Raw genomic sequence first — 16,373 nt, forward strand, 5'->3', positions numbered from 1 at the left:
GCCGGCCCTGCTAGTGAGTTAATGGCAGAGGCGATCATTTGTCCAAGACACTTTCCTGATTCGTTGTTCCCACACCGATCCACTAAATCACTCCCATGTTTCAGAAATACAGTGGTACCTCGGGTTACATACGCTTCAGGTTACATATGCTTCAGGTTGCAGACTCCGCTAACCCAGAAATAGTACCACGGGTTAAGAACTTTGCTTCAGGATGAGAACAGAAATTGTGCTCCGGCAGCACAGTGGCAGCAGGAGGCCCCATTAGCTAAAGTGGTGCTTCAGGTTAAGAACAGTTTCAGGTTAAGAACTGACCTCCAGAACGAATTAAATACTTAACCCGAGGTACCACTGTACAGTTCAGTGTGGTACAATTCTTCCCTCCGCTTCCCAGTTGTGCAAGTTTTGGATTTGGAGGCAGTTCCACACCCACATTTCATTTCTGGGATTCCTTCTCTGTATTGGCCATTTCCTGTTATAGCCGCATAACAGCCCCGAAGGCAGTACAGTATCCCAAGACTCTCCTCTTAAACCATCAGTCTCCCCTTAGGCATGCTGGGACACTCACTGAATGTCCCGTGCTGTGAGGGAGGGCAAGGAATGATAATGGTGAGTGTGGCAAGGATCCAGGAAAAATAAAAATAAAAAGACTAGGCATCTCTGATGTCTCAGCACCCTGAAGGATGTGTGTCCTTCCTGCACAACTCAGCATATCCTGTGTATTTTGACAGCTAAGATGTTGCTATCTTTTGTACAGATTGCCTGCTAATGATCAGCTGATGTTTCAATGGGCATTAAGGGATGGAACATATTTTTTCAATGGCTCATGATGGCTGCTGGCTCCACAAGTGACCAGCCTGCTGTTTGCTTTCTGGGAATCCTGGTGCTGCATATCCTCCAACATTTCTCCCATGAAAATAGGGACGTCCTATAGAAGAAGAAGAAGAAGAAGAAGAGGAAGAAGAAGAAGAAGAGGAGTAATAGTAATAATATCAGTGCTTTTTTCTAAAAAAATGTTTAGGGGTATTCTCATTTTGACTCAAGAAAATCACCATTTTATAGTTCAAATTGGGAAAAATAAATACAGTAAATGGACAAAAGTACAAAGATTCACAAAATGTTTAGGGGTATGCGTAATCCTGTGTCCCCCCCCAGAAAAAAGCACTGATGATAATGACTAATAATAATAATAATACGGTGCCCATCTGACAGGGTTGCCCCAGCCACTCTGGGCAGCATCCAACATATATGCAAACATAATAAAACATCAAACTTTTTTTAAAAAACCCTTCCCTCTACAGTACAGGACTGCCTTCGGATGTCTTCTAAAGGTTGTATAGTGACTTATCTCCTTGCTTAACTCCATACCCTCCCACCAATTCTCCAATGAAAATAGGACATCCTAAGGAAATGTCGGACATTCTGGGATCAAATCAGAAGCCAAGAGAGCTTCTGTAAATCCGGGACTGTCCATGGAAAATAGGGACATTTGGAGGGTCTGCATTTCAGCTGGCCATATCTCTCTAAACGCCCTTCTGCAAGGCACAAAGAGGCCAATCTGCAAGGAAAAATTACAAATGGACACAACATTGCCGTCCAAAAGGGCAATATTCAGAAGCCAAAGGAAGGATATTCCCGCATTGCAGGGAGTTGGAGTAGATTACACTTGGGGGTCCCTTCCTACTCTACAATTCTATGATTCTGTGATTTTTGGATTGGGGAGCACTGCCTTAACTCTAAGCACACACAGACATGTAATTTTAATATTTACATTTGTTTTCAAAATCTATTGATCTTCATATTTTTATCATTTTTATTATGTCTACTGTTTTCAAAGTCTGTTTTATTTGCTATTTTTTAGCAATTATTTTAATACTATTTTATGTGAACTGATTAGCGATACCTTTTTGATTAAGCGGCATATAAATCTCACTAAATAAGAACATTACAATAAAAAAAACAGGAAAACAATGGTAAAAAGAATCACAACATGTCCATATTTTACTTTATTTTTGCAACAAGTCGAGTGAGATAGAAGAGGTTATTTGGGGTCGAGTGACTCATATAATCTTAACTCAGCCTTGCCCAATTTGGGAACCTACAGATCCTGTGCATTAGAGCTCTGCCAGCTGGGGTTAATGGGAGCTGCAGTTCAAAACATCTGGAGGGAGCCAGGTTGGCGGAGAATGCATTTTAAAATGATTTTTTAATTGCAAGTTTATTTAGGAAATTTAAAAAACAAAGTGTGTGTGTGGGGGGAGAGAAATAATTTTAAAAATACTAATGCGAGAGGAGTGGGGGTAGGAAGAAAAAGAAGGAAACTCCACCGAAAAGCTCATATTCTGTAATAGATTGTGAGTATTTAGGTTGCTTCGACACCATACATTTAAAGAACTATGATACCACTCATAACAGTAATGGCATCCCCCCCCCCAAAGAATCCTGTGAACTATAGTTCGTTATGGGTGTGAATGTTGCTAGGAAAGCCCCAAATCCCCTCGCAGATCTACAGTTCCAGAGTGGTTTAACAACCAAGGCTTCTTCCCAGAGAACTCTGGAAATGCTTGCTCTGTGAGAGGAATAGTGGGTCTCCTAACAACTCTCTGCACCCTTAACAAACTCCTAATATTCTTTGGGGCAGCCATTATTGTTAGAATTATATAACAGTGCTTTAAACGACTGGTACGGATGCAGTCCTGACCTTCCAGATTTGGAAGTACAGTTGTATCTTGGTTCTCGAACACCTTGTGACTCATTTTGGCTCCTGAACGCCGCAAACCCGGAAGTAAGTGTTCCGGTTTGTGAACTTTTTTGCGAAGCCAAATGTCCAATGGGGCTTCCGATTGGCTGCAGGAAGCTCCTGCAGCCAATCGGAAGGTGCACCTTGGTTTTCAAACATTTTCGGAAATCGAGCGGACTTACGGAATGGATTCTGTTCAAGAACCAAGGTATGACCGTATATGTCTCTTAATGACCACAAGGGCTCCTCAAATCCGTCTTGTCCTTCAGACCAAAAAGAGAAGCTGGATAATTTGCCTTATTAAAATGCTCCCATTCGCTTCATCCCCTGCCAATGGCATTTTGTAAGGTGAGAAAAGGTCAGAGACCTCATAGGCTCCATTGCTGGACTCCTTTTTCCACTGCAGAGGAGATGAACTACGCTTAAGGACGGCAGCCTTGACGGCATGTGAGAACAGGCAGCAAGTGAGGCACATGTGACTCAGCCTGTGTGACTCAGCATGTGAGGTTGGGCAGGATGTGAGGCAGTCCCGGCAGCGTGGCTCCCATCGCGCATGGTGTTGTTATCGAGTGACATCATAATCCAGCCAAAACAGGACTCTTTGCAGCAGTGTGCTCTCGCGCACAGACAGGAAGTGTAGTCCTCAAGAGGCACAGGAAACGGGGAAGGCCTGGAGTCCTGGAAAGGCTGATAACTCCCACATTTTTCCTTTGACAGAAGTGGGGAGATGGGGTGGCCGCTTGTAAGACATGCTCGAAATAGCTTGGTGGTGTCCTCTCCTTCTATTACTTCTGACAGCCTCCTATGATTGGGGACAGGCCATATCTACTGTATTTTTCACTCCATAAGACACACTTTTTTTCCTTTTCAAATCTAAGGGGAAATGTCTGTGCGTTTTATGGAGCGAATGTGTGGTCCCCGGGCTGGCGGTGAGGGAACCTCGGCTTTCCCCACCGCCAGCCCCACAAGCTCGGGGAGCAGCAGGAAGGCTGCACACAGCCTTTGCACTGCTCCCCGACCTGCTCTTTGGGTCGAGCAGCTCTGGGGTAGCCTGCGAAGCCTCCGCAGGGCAGCGGGGAGCCTTCATCCCGCTGCCCTGTGGAGGCTTCGCGTGGCTATCCCTGGCTTTTGTAGGAGGCGGGAGAAGGGACAGAGTGAGGCTCTCTCACTTCCCCCACCTCCCGCAAAAGCCCCCAAGAGCAGCATATTTTTTTTCTTGAATTCCCCCCCCCCCCAAAAAAAAGGTAGGTGCGCCTTATGGAGCAAAAAATACGGTAAGTGGGAGAGCATCTGCCTTGCAGAGCCGTCTTTCCCATTGGGCTTAATGGCACATTGCGCCAGGGCGCCGGCCTCTCAGAGGCGCCCCAGCGAGTGGGGGAGCTGCGCGGCTTTGCCGGCGGCCTCCCCTTTCCCTGCACGCACGCCAGCTGTGCCCCATCAACCATAGTTTGGTGGGCATGCAGCTTCCTTCCTAAGCCTCCATGGGAGGAGAGCAATCCCCACAGAGGCTTAGGATGGAAGCTGCGCCCTGCCAACTATATGGCTGCGGGCACACAGCTTCCCTCCCAAGCCTCTGGAGGGATTGTTCTCCCACAGCGGCATGGGAGAGAGTTGCGTGCACCCCCCATGGCTGGCAGTACGCATCTTCGCCCCCCCCCCCATCCATGGTAATTTGGGGGCGCTGAGCATGGCCAGTGGTCAGGGATGATGGGAGCTGGAAGCTAAGCAAGATCTGGAGAGCCACAAACATTCCCCAAACTGCTTCTGACTTGGTATGAGACAGCCTCCTATGATTGGGGACTGGCCATATCTAAGTGGGAGAACATCTGCCTTGCATGGAGAAAGGCCCAGGTTCAATCCCCAAGGCATATCCAGGTAGGGCTGGAAATGCCCCCTTCCTGAGAACCCTGGAGAGCTATTGCCAGTCACTGAGAACACTGAGCAAAGGGGACCAATGGCCTGACTTCCTGCGCATCCCACAATTTGTATGTTGACAAGCTGGAATGTTTACAGAGGAGGGTAAATAAGATGATCAAGGGTCTAGAACAGGGGTTGTCAACCTGGTCCCTACCAGCCAGTAGTGGGAGTTTCAGGATTCTAGGTGGGCGGCAGGGGGTTCTACGACACAGGCTGAATCCTTCTTCCATCGAGCACTGGTGGGCGGTAAGGAAATTTTGCCATCAAGAAAGATGCATTAGTGGGCAGTAGGAAAAAAATGTTGACTACACCTGGTCTAGAAGACAAGCCTTATGAGGAACGGTTGAAGGAGCTGGGTATTTTTAGCATAGAGAATAGGAGATTGAGAGGAGATATTGTTATAAGAAAAACTGTTCCCTTTCCCTTATGGGGTATTCTGGAGCCCGTACAGAGTCCTTAAGTGGGTTCCCTATCAGTAGGAGAAAATAACAGACGCCAACCAGAGTACATTGAGAAGCAAGGCGGCTAGTAAGCCTGATCTTTATTCAAGGAACTGTTGCAACAGGGTCCCCACTCACCACACGCAGGAGGGAAGAGAACCCTGAACAATGGTGCACAATCCCTTATATAGACATTTGAAATTGCCCACCCTGTAGCCCAAGACCACCCCCAAAACATCATACATACATCACAGAAGAAGGTGGTCTAAAGCAGAAATCCTGTCTGCCACGATACCTGATAATGGTCACTGATTGCATTACCTGGGCAACCTGGCCATTCTTTCATGATGGTTCATACTTGAGTTCCTGAATCCAGGCCACAGGCTCACCCTATTCATACACAAATACTGCCCTTAAGACAGGATTGGTAAGGGAAAAGACAATGGGAAGGCTTTCCCCATTTGCCTCCCTTACTGCAGAGGAATATTTGAAGTCACTGGGAGAGTCCAAATGGCTTCAGGGTTGCTCTCCCGTACTATTTCAGACACATGGTTCATATATTTAGATGTGTGTGCATTTATGAATATTTATTCTATATTTGAGACCTTAAAATTTCTATAACATCTCGTAACCCTGGAACGTTCAGCTTTGTCCAAATTCATGGATTATGAAGCTATCTGTGGCTCCTAGCCATGATGGTTCAGAAAAGGGCAACCAAAAATTATGCAGGGGGTTGGGCAAATCCACTAAGTGGAAAGGTTGCAGCTTTTGGGACTTTTTAAAGTTTGGAGGACAGGTGAGTAAGAGGCAACATGGTATGAGTTTACAAAATCATGGGGAAAGTGGAGAGAGAGAGAGAGAGAGAGGAGAGAGAGGAGAGAGAGAGAGAGAGAGAGAGAGAGAGAGAGAGAGAGAGAAGTTTTTCTGCCTCTCTCGTAGCACTAGAACTGGTGGACGTCCAAAGAAGTTGGATGTTGGACTATCCAAGACACATAAACACAAGTCCTTCTTCACAAGCACATAGCTGAACCACGAAACTCATTCCCAGAGGAGGCAGTGATGGCCCCTCCCCAACTTGGATGGCTTCAAAAGAGGATTGGACAAATTGATGGAGGACGACTGTTGATGGCTGCTAGCCAGTCTCGCTATGCTCTGCCTCCGCAGCTGGAGGCAGCCATGCTTCAGAACACTACTTGTTGGAAGTCAGAGGAGAGCCTTGTGCTCAGGTCCTGCTCGAGGGTTTCCCACAAGGCATCTGCTTAGCCCAGGCATAGGCAAACTTGGCCTTCCAGATGTTTTGGGACTACAGCTCCCATGATCCCTAGCTAGCAGGACCAGTGGTCAGGGATGATGGGAGTTGTAGTCGCAAAACATCTGGAGGGCCGAGTTTGTCTATGCCTGGCTTAGCCACTGTGAGAACAAGATGCTGGCCTAGGTCGGGCCCCTTTGGCTTAATCCTGCAGGCTCTTCTTCTGTCCTTATGCAAAGGCACGGCATGTGCTCAGAACTAGCTCAGCACAGGTCCCATAAACGGCGAGGTGCGCGTAGGACTATTTGGGAAACAGGAGCAGGCAACAGATGGTACCAACACTTCAGATAACTAATCTAATAGATAAACAGGGCATGTTTTAATAATGGACATGTACAGTAGTTTGTTAAGGGTGCTGAGAGTCAACTCCAAAGGTAAAGGGACCCCTAACCATTAGGTCCAGTCATGACCGACTCTGGGGTTGCAGCGCTCATCTCGCTTTATTGGCCGAGGGAGCCGGCATACAGCTTCCGGGTTATGTGGCCAGCAGGACTAAGCCGCTTCTGGCAAACCAGAGCAGCACACAGAAATGCCGTTTACCTTCCCGTCGCAGTGGTACCTATTTATCTACTTGCACTTTGACATGCTTTTGAACTGCTAGGTTGGCAGGAGCAGGGACTGAGCAACAGGAGCTCGCCCCATCGCGGGGATTCGAACTGCCGACCTTCTTAGGAGACCCAATATACTCCCCCCCCCCAGAGATACAATCAGAGGTGTATCTAGGGACTGGCAAAACTGACCCTTCGCTGGGGGCGCAGGTCTGAGGCATATGCAAAAATCACCTATGTGTGTGATGATGTGCCACCGCTATTGCAGCAAGATCAAATATGGGATAATCTTCCCATCCCGACACCGCAACACAAAGGTGAGCAGTGAAGTGATTTCTTTTTTGGGGGGTGGGGGTGGGAGTGGGGAGAACAGATACAGCTCCTTACCAAGAGCGCAAGGGACCCTGGGAACGCCTCTGGCTACTGTTCCCAGAGTTTCCTGAGAAGAAGGAGTGATGGTTAAAGCACTTTGGGAAGTGTAGCTCTGGAAGGAGAATAGGGGTCTCCTCGCATCACTCAGCACCCTTAACAGACTACAACTCCCAGGGTTCTTTGTGGGACACTGTGGCTGTTTAAAGTGGTATCATAGCTTTTGAAATGTGTGATGTGAATGTAGCCACACACAAAGAGGCCTTTCTAGGGAGCAAGCAAGTGTGCTGGCTTGCCCCCAAATTGTGGGGGCCGTGTGACGTGCGCATGTCTTGCAACATGCCAACATCACTTGCACATGCCAGGCAATGTGCTGGCATGCTGTTTGCACACTGCACGGATGTGATGCGAGCACACTGGATGGCGTGTGCAGGTGAGTTGAGCATGTTCCACAGAATTTTGAGGAGCCCAGCCCCCTTCTTGACAATTTTTGGGGGTCCTCGCCCTCCCACCCCACAGATGGAGTGCCCCCTGTGAGCAAGAAAGACGCAGCTGAGAGTCTTGGTACAGACAGAAAAGAAGTGGGGCAGCTGTCTGCTTGGAGGGAGAAGAGAGGGAAACAGAACCGCCCCGATGGAGTTGACTCTCTTCTCCATCTTCGCCTTTGTCTTCTGTCTCGGGTGTGGCGCCTCTGACTCCCTAGGGGGATCCCAGCCAGAATCTTCTCTCGCTGGTGTCGTCTCTGTGTCTCGCAAGGGAGGCCCGAGCAAGATTTTTGATGGTGGTGGCAGTCTGGAATTCTTGCGCAGGTTTTGGTGGCATGCCAACTCTGGTAAAGAAATGAGTCTCTCTCCCATAGAGCTAGAGGCCTGAGCAGGATGGTAAGTCAGGTCCATGAAACCGGGAGAGAGAAAAGTCAGCCTGACGAGGTTGCAAACTGTTAATCCTGTGCCTGTATCCAAGTGCATCTAATCAAGAAAAAGGAAAGAATGCTAGCAGACAAACAGGAGCATCCCACTCCAATTTCAGTGCTCCAAGGTCTTGGCCCAAGAAGGGGCCTGAAGTTGCAGTGTTGCATTATTGTGATCAGTGGCTTGAATGGAAACTTGCAAGGTGTCTCGGGTAATTGCAAGATCTTAACATAGCAATGTTTGCCCCTTTCGAAAGATGAGTTATCAGACTATGCATTGGGGAGGGGGCCTTAGCTCAGTGCTAGAGCATTTGCTTTGCATATAGAAGGTCCCAGGTTGATTACCTAACATCTCCAGGTAGACCCCTGCTTTAAAATCTAGAGAGACACTGCCTGCCAGTGTAGAAATACAGTGGTACCTTGGTTCTCAAACTTAATCCATTCCAGAAGTCCATTCCAAAACCAAAGCGTTCCAAAACCAAGGTGCGCTTTCCCATAGAAAGTGATGCAAAACGGATCAATCCGTTCCAGACTTTTAAAGACAACCCCTAAAACACTGCATTGATAATAGTCATTGTTTGGATGGGAGGCACTTATCCATTTCCACAGTCACACAATCAATCAGTAGCTGAACTGGGATCCACATAGTCACAAAAACAAATTAACTGAAAAAGCCTCAAAACAAAAAATGCAAAATAAATAGCAAAAGCACCAAATGGAAGGCTTGAATTACAATGGGGGGACGCAAATGAGCAGTGCAACAGGAAACACGGGGGGCACAAATGAGCAGTGCAACAGGAAACACAGGGGGACTCAAAACGGAGCATGTTTGGCTTCCGAAAAAAAGTTCGGAAAAAGTTTGAAAACCGGAACATCTATTTCCTGTGTTGAAGTGTTTGGGTTCCAAGTTGTTCATGAACTAAACTATTCGAAAACCGAGGTACCAGTGGCCTAGCGTTTATCTCTGTATAAGGCACCTTCCTATGCGTCTGAACACGAGGTAAAGTAGTGCATGAATAGCCACGGTGTCAGTGAAATGCACTCTGTGTATGCTCTGAGGAGCTCTCTCCCTTTACGTGTTCCATTCTGTCATAAGGCCGAGCCCCGGACAGAGGAAAAGAGACAAGGCTCAGGAACACAGCACTTCAATCCAGCTTTCCGTCTCCATTTCAGCACTGCCCTCAGGGCACAGTCAGCAAAGAATCTCTCCACAAACTCTTGCAGCTGCCAAGCAGCAAAGGGGAGCCAACCTCCTGTTCTCAGGAGGAGGAAAAAGATCTTCTGAATGCCAGGGGGAAAAAGAGAGACAGCTGGATCCTTTCAAGAAACACAAACAAGGCCATTGAAATGTCTGGGCAAATTGTGGTGGGGCCTGACAATCCGTTTCCTAAACCGAAACCCTCGAGTCGAACGGAACCACCATTTCACTGAAGCAAGAAGCCCTGCAATCCAGCTTTGATGATCTAACCGTATGTGTTTTTCTAGATCCTTCTAGGAGGCAGCGATACCCATTAACTTGGATGGCTTTAAAGGAAGATTAGACAAATTCATGGAGGAAAAGGCTGTCAATGGCTGCCAGGAGGGGAGAGGACTCTTGGGCTTCAATCCAGCTTGCAGGTTTCCCATTGGGGCATCTGGCTGGCCGCTGTTGTGATGGCCTGGGATTTGGACTCGGAGGCTGAACCTGAGGAATCCCAGCCTGCACAGGATTCCCCACCTCCAGAACCAGCTGAGCTGGGGCTGGGGCCTGAGCCTGAAGGGTCCTGACCTGTGCTGGATCCTCAGGTGCAGGCACCAGCTGTGTCTGCTCTGGCTCCTGGGGTGATGGAGGACCCATTGCCTGCAGGTGCTCCACTCTCAGCCCCGTCAGGGGAAGCTGAGGTTGCCTCTGGGTCCGGTAACCCTCCAGCCTCTCCTGAGCTGCAGAGGCTCAGGGCAGAGAGGCGGAGGGAACTAAATTCCTGCAGGAGGAGTGCTCACTTCCAGGCCAGGAGAGGTGGAACGGGGCCACCCTATGCCTCGGGGCAGATAAAAGCCAGCCAGTCCCAGGTTGTGAGAGCAACGTTGTTGGTAGCCCGTTCCTGCCTGCACCCTGTCCTGCTTCTCTGCCGGAGCTCCTGACCTCACCCGACTCCCTGCCTTGGACCCGGCTTCAGCTTTGATGGACTGTTTCCCTACTGCATCCTCGACCTCGGACTGGACTCGGACCCAGCCTCACGGATAACCCTTGGGACCAGCACAGCTGTGAGAACAGGGTGCTGGACTAGGTGGGCCATTGCCCTGATCCAGCAGGCTCCTCTTCTGTTCTAAACATAGCAGAAAAGGGTCTCAAGATTGCAGTGGGCTGTGGCTTGATGCTTTGAACAGCTGCCTGCATAGGCAATAATCCAACAGGTGAAGCTTTTCCTTTTTTTAATCGTCACTGCATCTCCATTCCAGGAAAGGACAGCAGATAAAATGATAGATTACAACAGGCCGAGAATGATATTCACAAGCAAATCTAAAATTGGCTATTATAATGTACGTTTCATAGCACTGCAACAAAACAAAACAAAAACACCTACGAAAAAATAAAAAAAACCTGACTGTCAAAGGAAAACAACACTGTGGAAATAGAGCATGTCTGGAAAATCAAGACAATTCATATAATCCTGATTTTGGTAACAGCTCAGGGCTTAGTTCCAAAGGAAAACTGTTTCTGCTTAATGCAACACAAAAAAGCTGTCATTCTCCAGACTTCCTATATAATCAGGAAATTCCTAAAGATCTCCTAACTCCACTCTTGATGGAACGCCTGTGCTGGATACCACAGCTCTGTCTGAGCAAGAAACAGAACTCAGAACAATATAAAAGAGGGATGATGATGATAAATTAAATTATACTTTTCATTTACACTGCACTTTTGAGGGTTCAAAAGACTTCACATTTGTCTCAATCAACTTTACAAGCAACCATATAGAGTAGACCTGGATGAAGAAGAAGGCAAACGTAGAGATACCACATCTTTCAGCCTTGGGCTGAGGTAGAACAGTTTATGCTGCTAAAATGACAGATGGACAAATTGTCAACTTCAGTTCTCCATGTTTCTGTTTCTTTTTCAATCTTAAATTCAGATTTCTACATCTCTGCAACCATTTGTTATATGTGTGTTTTTTTAATTAAAAAAATGATGAAAATCCACCAGCCTTTTAGTGGAAATTTCTCCTAATAAATATGTTCTTGTACATAGCTTTGACTAAAATGCATACTTGCAAGCAATTTCCAATAACATAATGATTTTTTTTGCATGTCCTTTTCACTAATATATGCATTTTTATGCTCATTTTTACCCTGGCATAGGCTTTTTGTACACTTGGCCGGAGAGCTGCATTGCAAAATTTGGAGAAGTGCAAATTCCCAAGGGTGGCTGCGTTTTGCTTTGTATATTGTTTCCTGAAGTACCAACTGGGTAAAAAAAAGGTAAAGGTACCCCTGCCCGTACGGGCCAGTCTTGACAGACTCTGGGGTTGTGCGCCCATCTCACTTAAGAGGCCAGGGGCCAGCGCTGTCCGGAGACACTTCCGGGTCAAGTGGCCAGCGTGACATCGCTGCTCTGGCGAGCCAGAGCCGCACACGGAAACGCCGTTTACCTTCCCGCTGGTAAGCGGTCCCTATTTATCTACTTGCACCCGGAGGTGCTTTCGAACTGCTAGGTTGGCAGGCGCTGGGACCGAGCAGCGGGAGCACACCCCGCCGCAGGGATTCGAACCGCTGACCTTTCGATCGGCAAGTCCTAGGCGCTGAGGCTTTAACCCACAGCGCCACCCTTTAAACACAAACTGACTCAAATTTGACCCCTGTGCCTACCTACTACCAAATTAAGTGTTAAGCCATCAGTCTTGCTTCTTCTGGACCCTGTGTGAGAGGCAGATAGATGAGATATTCCAGGATGAGGTGTGGGGAGAAATGGATGCCCTCAGGTGAGAAAATGAGAAGGCAAAGCCTTTTCTGTATAGGACAAAAGTTAAGGTACACCTGAGAGAGGACTTTGTATTTTTTAAAAATCCTTTTTTCTTTTCATTCTTTCTCTTTCTTTTTATTATTTTTGGTTTAGATTAGTTTCTTTTTATTAAATTATGAAAAGTATTAATAAAACTTTTTTAAAAAGGTCTTGCCTCTTCCCCTATGCCTTGGGGTGAGGCAGGGTCACTGCCTTTTAATTTTAGTTTTAAAGCACGGTGAGTGTACATCATTACGGGCTTCCTTAAATTCCTATCCACAAACGTTCTGACTCAGCAGAAGGCAGCTTCCCATGTTCCTGCTACCTCCAGTTATCAGCCTCTCAATATCAATTCCTGGGGCAAAATACACTCATGCTCTGCTTGTGCGCTTCCCAAAGGCATCACTCCATGCAGAGGGAGAACTGAAGGCTGGACTAGACAGGCCTTTAGCCTGACATCAAGCAGGGCTCAGCTGATGAATGGGAGTGGCCGCCAAGACCATATAACACCGGTCCTGAAAGACCTACATTGGCTCCCAGTACGTTTCCAAGCACAATTCAAAGTGTTGGGTCTGATCTTTCAAACCCTAAACCAGGGGTCAGCAAACTTTTTCAGCAGGGGGCCGTTCCACTGTCCCTCAGACCTTGTGGGGGGAGCAGACTATATTTTGAAAAAAAATAAATGAACTAATTATTATGCCCCACAAATAACCCAGAGATGCATTTTAAATAAAAGGACACATTCTACTAATGTAAAAACACGCTGATTCCTGGACTGTCCGTGGGCCGGATTTAGAAGGCAGTTGGGCCGGATCCGGCCCCCGGGCCTTAGTTTGCCTACCCATGTCGTAAACATACCTGAAGGAGCATCTCCACCCCCATTGTTCAGCCCGGACACTGAGGTCCAGCTCCGAGGGCCTTCTGGCGGTTCCCTCCCTGCGAGAAGGTTACAGGGAACCAGGCAGAGGGCCTTCTCGGTAGTGGCGCCTGCCCTGTGGAACGCCCTCCCATCAGATGTCAAGGAAATAAACAACTATCTGACTTATCGAAGACATCTGAAGGCAGCCCTGTTTAGGCAAGTTTTTAATGTTTGATGTTTTATCGTGTTCTTAATATTCTGTTGGGAGCTGCCCAGAGTAGCTGGGGAAACCCAGCCAGATAGGCAGGGTATAAATAATAAATTATTATGATTATTATTATGTTTCCATCCACAAAGAGAAACCAACCACCCAGGAAATGTGATGCATCTCCATGAGACTTACTGGATGGCAAATAATGGCCTTGTGCCAGCTGGCCATTATCATAGAATCATAGACTTGCAAAGTTGGAAGGAACCACGAGGGTCATCTAAGTCCATTGCAGGAATCTTTTGCCCAACACGGGACTTGAACCCACAACCCTGAGATTAACAGTCTCATGCTCTACCGAATGAACTTTAAGAACACCAGTTTAAGAACAGGTGCCCGAGTTTGATTTCCCCTCCTCTTTCCTCCCTGTCCCTTTCCCCTTGTGTGTTGTGTTTCTTTAGATTGTAAACTTGCAGGAAGGAGCAACGGTCTTGCTTTAATTGATCATATGTAAGCCTTTTTGACCAAAGAATGGGATGTAAATGGAAATAACAATACAGTGGTATCTCTGGTTGTGAACAGGATCCGTTCCGGAGGCCCATTTTGTAACATGAAAACCCCGCAACCTGAAGCGCCGTATCTGCGCAGGTGCACGGCGCAATTTAGCGCTTCAGCGCATGCATGAGTGGTGAAACCCAGAAGTAACCCTTTCCAGTAATTCCAGGTCGCCGCGGGACACAACCTGAAACATGAAGCAAACGTAACATGAAGTATGACTGTACAGTGGTACCTCGGGTTACATACGCTTCAGGTTGCAGACTTCGCTAACCCAGAAATAGTGCTTCAGGTTAAGAACTTTGCTTCAGGATGAGAACAGAAATTGTGCTCCGGCGGCACGGCGACAGCAGGAGGCCCCATTAGCTAAAGTGGTGCTTCAGGTTAAGAACAGTTTCAGGTTAAGAACGGACCTCCGGAACGAATTAAGTACTTAACCCGAGGTACCACTGTACTGCTGCTGCTGCTGCTGCTGCTACTAATAATAATAATCATTGTTGCACAGTGCAATGAGGACACCTCCATCTCTCCTTCCTTGACTCTAGAGGCAAACGGGTTGTGTCTGGACAGGCAAACTTTGACAGTTTGATTTTATTTCCTGATGACAGATCTGCCGCTGCTGTTTTATGGAGTGATGTCATCTTACGTTGTCCCAAGCAGAGGAGGAGAGCAGATCCCATGTACCTGCAGCCTCAGCTAGCTAGCTCTCATGAGCCAAAGTATGCAAGGTTTCAACTTGCACCAAAAACCTCATAAATTTCCTGCTGCTTCCTCCTCCTCCTCCTCCTCTCTGCCTCCTTAACAGAAATAGCAAGCTCTTGACGACCTTCTCATCCTGTGACAACACTTCTTTCTTATTTTTAAAAAATTCTTCCTAATTTTAGGTGACATCTGCCCTCGGTCACAAGAACAGCAAGCACTCCTTTTCGGTGCAAGGATTTGCAAGAGGGTCATTGACCCCCTGGAGAAATATGAACAGGGCTGGAGAGCCTGAAGGATACCAGAGCCGTGAGCCATCGGCCTACTCCTCCATGTGCAGAGGAAAAGATCACATTTGCTTGCCAGAGGAGTGCAGGGATTTCTTTTTTTGGTAGAATTTGCAAGCCAAGAGGGGAGGTGGTGGAGTTGTGGATGGCAGCCCCATTGCCTGGAGGGGGAGGCAGGCCGACCTCAGAGATAAGGGCTGCAATTATGAAAGAGAAAGATGGATGGATGGAAATGAGTCGCGTGTGGAAAATGTGGGTCTTTGACATCTCACTGTATCTTTCATAGCAGCACAACAAACTGCCTTAGAATGATTCAGAACCTGGGTCCATCCCAGCTCAGAATTTACCCAACATTTTCCTGATGAAAATAGGGACGTCCTATTTAACAACAACAACAACAACAACAACAACAACAACAACAACTCATCTGACTGCGATGCCCCAGGTACTCTGGGTGGCCTCCAACACATATAAAAACATAAAAGGTAAAGGGTAAAGGGACCCCTTCCCATTAGGTCCAGTCGTGACTGACTCTGGGGTTGTGGCGCTCATCTCATTTTATTGGCCAAGGGAGCCGGCGTACAGCTTCCAAGTCATGTGGCCAGCATGACTAAGCTGCTTCTGGCAAACCAGAGCAGCGCACGGAAACACCGTTTACCTTCCCACTGGACGTGCTTTCGAACTGCTAGGTTGGCAGGAGCAGGGACCGAGCAACGGGAGCTCACCCCGTCACAGGGATTCGAACCGCCGACCTTCTGATCAGCAAGTCCTAGGCTCTGTAGTTTAACCCACAGCACCACCCGCATCCCATATATAAAAACATAATGATATATTAAACATTAAAAAAACTTCCCTATACCTATACAGTCACACCTTGGAAGTCGAAGGCAATCCGTTCCAGAGGTCCGTTCGACTTCCAAAACGTTTGAAAACTGTCAGGGAACTGCCATCGGAGCCAGAGGGAGAGAGAGGGCTCCAGAGGGATTCCGGAGAGCGTCCCGGGATGAGGAGAAGCAGCCCATCTTCTGGGAAAGGAAATCAGCGTAGCACCAGTGGAGAAGGGGGGGCAGATGGGGGAATCGGCGAGGTGGCTCCATGACTCCTCGCCGGGGACCAGCGGGGAGAGCACGGGTCCTCCGCTGCCCACACCCTCCTTGCGCAGAAGGCTTCCGCGCAGGGAGAGTAGGCGGAGACTAGGCATCAAAGAGCTTCTTTGCTGGAAGAAGTTGGATTCTGCCAGCGATTGAGACAGCCACGGGCGAGTGGCTGTCCGGACAGAAAAGGTTTACTCAGGCAACCCAGCCAGGTGTGGCGCCGGTTTACGCACGAGCAACCCCTAGAACCATCACAAAAAACAAGGCATGGCTTCAGATTGGCTGGAGGAAGCTCCTGCAGCCAATTAGAAGCCTTGGAAGCCCCGTTGAATATTCGGCTTCCAAAAATAGTTCGCAAACCAGAACAGTCACTTTCGGATATGCAATGTTCAGGAACCAAAACGTCCGGGAACTAAGCTGTTTGACTTCCAAGGTACAACTGAACAGGGCTGCCTGTCTTCT

The 16,373-nt window shown here is 47.9% G+C and overlaps 1 long non-coding RNA gene across 1 annotated transcript; it reads left to right on the forward strand.

The window, feature by feature from the left end:
• Positions 1-3,149: 3,149 nt before the first annotated feature.
• On the forward strand, positions 3,150-15,192 carry LOC307205134. The gene is made up of 3 exons (XR_013833900.1): positions 3,150-3,479; positions 7,162-7,268; positions 14,716-15,192. It is a non-coding gene; the product is annotated as an uncharacterized lncRNA (long non-coding RNA).
• The last annotated feature ends 1,181 nt before the right edge of the window (positions 15,193-16,373 follow it).

Source organism: Podarcis cretensis (genome assembly GCF_951804945.1).
Source record: "Podarcis cretensis genome assembly, chromosome: 16".
Classification (NCBI taxonomy): Eukaryota; Metazoa; Chordata; class Lepidosauria; order Squamata; family Lacertidae; genus Podarcis; species Podarcis cretensis.